We start from the raw sequence: 4680 nt of genomic DNA, 5'->3' as shown, positions 1-4680 counted from the left end.
TGCGCACTCATGATCCTCGGGAGGCGGACTGGCTAATGTAACGGTTATCGATCGCCATTATCCGGGGAAACAGTTTGGCAATACGCCAGGCTACATATCTATCATAAACATAATACTGACACTCAGTTACAATTGTATGAGATTATTGTAAGAAATTCCGTAATATATTATTCGCTTTTTACACCTCGTCTAAAACATTCTTACCTTCTCTAAGCCTGCGTTTTAAAATTTTCAACAAGATTTGCATAATTATAAAGATCCATACTCAGTTGTCCACGTGTGTGATCTCAATCGGGCTCTTTTTTTAAGGGGATCAGTTTGAAATATTTCTCGACAATATTCGCTTTTAGGGTTAGAGTTAGGGTTAGCGTTAGCGTTATACCACGTCTAAAACCTTCTTACCCTCTCTAAGCTTGCGTTTTAAAATTTTCAACAAGATTTGAGTAATTATAAAGATCCATTCTCAGTTTTCACGTGTGTGATATCAATCGGGCTCGTTTTTTCAAGGGATCAGTTTGAAATATTTGTCGACAATATTCGCTTTTTACAGCTCGTCTAAAACCTTCTTACCCTCGCTAAACCTGCGTTTTTAAATTTTCATCAAGATTTGAGTAATTATAAAGATCCATTCTCAGTTTTCACGTGTGTGATATCAATCGAGCTCGTTTTTTAAGGGGATAATTTTGAAATATTTCTCGACAATATTCGCTTTATAGACCTCGTCTAAAACCTTCTTACCATCTCGAAGCTTGCGATTTTAAAAAATTTTTCCACCACCAAACTTCAAAGTTGGAGTTAAATGGGCATAATTTAAGGCTGTATTTTTTTTCTAAAGCAAAATTTTCTTTTTAGATGAAAAAATTTCAAAGGAAGCCTCGTCGCTAAATATAACAGTTCTCCACGTTTCATTGCTTATTGCAAAAAAGATTATTGAAAGCTCATATCGTTTTTTACTATTTTTTTGATAAAAAAGGTTTTCTTTTACACACATGCTTTGTAATGATTTTCATGTAGATAATTGCTTATTGTTTTTTTGCAGACAACTTTTCCTGTAAATTAATTTTGTTTTGTGAAATGTTTTTACATTCCAATCAGTAAAATAGATATTGGATTTGTCATTTTGGTAGTTTTATTTTTTGAATTGAATTATTGATTTTTTTTATCTTATCTGAGTACTATTACGTGATCAATATTTATTGAATAACCAATAAATGCTATCAGGATAGGAAAAATCTCCACGTAACCACAATTTCCAAGTAACCACAAGGTAGTAAACGACAAACACTATTTTATGCTTCAATGATTCCATCCAGCCCAGTTTGTTCAGATTTGGTTATCCATCTCTCTCTTTGACTATCATTTTTTCTTCTTCAGTTGATGAAATATCTTGTTCACAACCTCCTCTATACTCTTTTTATTTTTGGTTAGATTGACTACTAGATCGTAAGCTTCTACAATGTCATCTAGATTTGGAATAACGAGTTCATATTTGTCATTGATATATATGCCATTTATGCTGTATGAAGATGGAGTGCATCGTGCACTCTGGTTCATGATCTCTCCATCAGGTCTAAGACACCATGTGCCCAGACAACATTTTCTTTGCGAATTCTTGTTAATGTCAATTGTAACGCAGGTGTATTGAGCGGATTTAAAAGAGTCCGTCTTCTCTCAATTGATATATATGGGACACCATTGTTGATGTTGGTAAAAAGAAAGCAAATTAGAATGCCTGATTTTCATACAGACTTTTATTTCAATTTAATTGCCTCACACAGGGTATTTTTAAAGATTTAATCAAAAACAGCAGTATATTGAAAAGCTCAGTATACACCGTAAAGAGTGTGATAAAGAAATGAAAGCTCTTGAAGAGCACGAATTTTTTTAGCTAAGAATAAATATTGAAGAAATTCCGTAAAAAATATGAACAAAAGTGAGGTTTATATCATTTTAATGCGAACTTTGCATTCCATAGCGCTTTCAAATTTAATTTTTCTTTTTCCTGACAATAGTTTAACTAAGAATTCAGATTATTCGAGAATTTTATTTGGTCATACAAATCGAAAAAACGATCTAATTTGTTATTCGCTCGTCCTCTCAATCAAAGAATTAACTTGGATCAATGAATTATTATTTTATGGAAACTTTTGAGTTTAAAAAAAGTTTAAAAAAATTGTTGGAAGGATTTCTACAACTTTACAATAAACTAAGAAATAATATAAAAAATATCAATCTTGACTAAGGAGAATTCCTTCAAATATCTGTGCAATGATAGTCGGGTCCCCAGAATTAGAACTAAAATAATCATTATTAACATACATATTACTCTGCTCAAAATTATTACAGTCTAACACTGAGGTGGGGAACTAAAGTGTCCCAGAAAGCGGGGGTCTGATTCAAACTATTGAATTATGGTTCATTTAATTTAAATTTTGGTTTATTTTGCGAAGAAAGAACTCTTTCACAACTTCCAAAGTTTATATGGGGATAATACAATAAGTTGTGCTTTTTTGCTCTATAGTTTGATAGATTTCTATTCTGTTTTTTCATTTGATTTTGATTAATGAATAAATCATTCTTTTTAAAACATATTTTTGAAATAATCAGTCAATTTCAAATTTTTCATATTTCTTAAATTTTTCCAAGTTGAAATTTAAACTCAATATTTTTAGAGTGTCTCAAAAAATGTATTTTGCGCTACATTTTCCAACCTATTCATCATTTTATACGTTTCTAATATCGTTGTTTTGTCCTCTGTGCCAAATCCATTATAAAATTCGCGACTTTTGACTAGATCTTTGTTTTCTCCAGATATTACTTCAGTTATATTTCTTCCAGAACTTCTTTCCAGCAATTTTTATCTTCAACTAATTCTTCTCTATTTTCCTTAATTTGCTTCCAGGAGAAAGTCGTCGTTAATCTTTGATAGTCAAATTGATTTATTTCATTCGAAACTTGCTCTCAGAAGAAGTTTGTAGACACTGCGATTTTAATATTTGTTTGTTTCAATAGAAATTTTAGAATTATTATTAGAACCAAGATAACCGTCCAAAACATAGAACTAATTAATCAGGTGATCCCGGCTTCTCTGAGAAGGGTCCTCATCTTTGCCCAGTGCAACTCCATAGTCCCGACACAATTTACTGTAGGCCCATGGTTCCTTCCTAAGATTTCTTTAAATGAGGCGATGGATAGATGTTCATTCGGTCCTAGTAGTGCTTTCCGAAATCTTTCTTGAGTTTTTTCGATTTTTTCACGGTTCGTTTCACTGACAAACCCTCCCCACGCCCCACAAGCATAACTAATCGACGGTTTAATATATTGCCGGTAGATTGATTGGCGTGTGGGGAAGCTGATCCATTGTTTGCATTTTCGGAGGAACACTTTTAAGATGTTCAGTTTCTTCATGCAGCTAGTTATAGCATTTTCAACTTGTTGGGAGAAACACATATGACTATCGCGCCGAGGATTTTCTGGGATTTTTTAAAGGGGATTTCCATGTTGTTTAGATATAAGTTCACCACCATTGTCTCAAGATTCCTTGTTGAAGTCCAGAAGCGTATTGACTGATTTTTCAGGACTCGTTGATATTTGATTTATCGAAAGTCAACTTTCGAGATTGTGGAGGTAGTTCTGTAGTTTTGAACTTGCTATGTTAACCTCACAGCTCCGAGTAGCAATCACAATATTGTCAGCGTATGATAGTACAATTGAGTCTTTGTCGTTTGGTAGCGGGAGATCCGATAAGAATGAGTTAAAAAGAACTGGTGAACGGGGTGAGCCTTGAGGGACTGCGTTTGGAAAATATCGTGACATCGATCTTGTATTGTTTTGTTGGATCCTGCCTCTTCGGCCGCTGAGGATGTTAGCTAGCCACTTTTTCAGCTTTGGGTGAATAGAAATCTTGGAATGTATTACACAAAGATAAGTATAATTTACGTATTTTTATAATAAATTTCAACGGATAACAATATCTATTTTTTAAAAACCAACGAAAACTATTTTAAAAATCGACTATTTATTTTTATTTGTTGGTGATAACGATGATTTAAAAAAACAGTTACCAAAAAAAGTGACTACAGAAAATTAATATGTCTTCCATTTGCATTATATACTTTTTGTACACAGTTATGGAAGCTTCTTGTGTAATTTTTTACAAACTCCTCTGGAAGATTATTCCAGATGCTTATTATTTCGGCCTTTGTTTGGGATCTGCTCAGTTGTCCCAACCCTCATTTTGTTTTATCAATGTGTAATTTTTATTTTTTTTGCATTTGTAAAGGAGGTTGTCTGCATAAGGGGAGAAACAGAGGTGCATATCGAGGGTTACCCCTAGGACCGTCTGATTCCTGTAGAAGGGTACGGACATATTATTCAGCTTTAAGTCGACTGAAGTCTTTCCCAATCTTTTGTCCGAAGTGAAGAGGGACGTGGCGGACTTCGCCGCGTTTACCACGAGTCGGTTGTCAGTTAGCCATAGGTTGAGCCGATCCAAGTTAGCTTGGAGCCTTTTAGAGGCCTTCTGGATGTCCTTGTCCTGTGAGGCTAATACGATGTCATTTGCATATGAAAGGACAACATCATTATTGTCGAGCTAAACCAATATCTTAATTCACGTATTTTATACAAATTAATCGTGGTCTGCGGTCATTCAAGTTTTAGGTTATTTTTTAAATTTTT

Source organism: Octopus sinensis, unplaced genomic scaffold (genome assembly GCF_006345805.1).
Source record: "Octopus sinensis unplaced genomic scaffold, ASM634580v1 Contig19018, whole genome shotgun sequence".
NCBI classification, from domain to species: Eukaryota; Metazoa; Mollusca; class Cephalopoda; order Octopoda; family Octopodidae; genus Octopus; species Octopus sinensis.
This window is presented reverse-complemented; position numbering follows the sequence as displayed.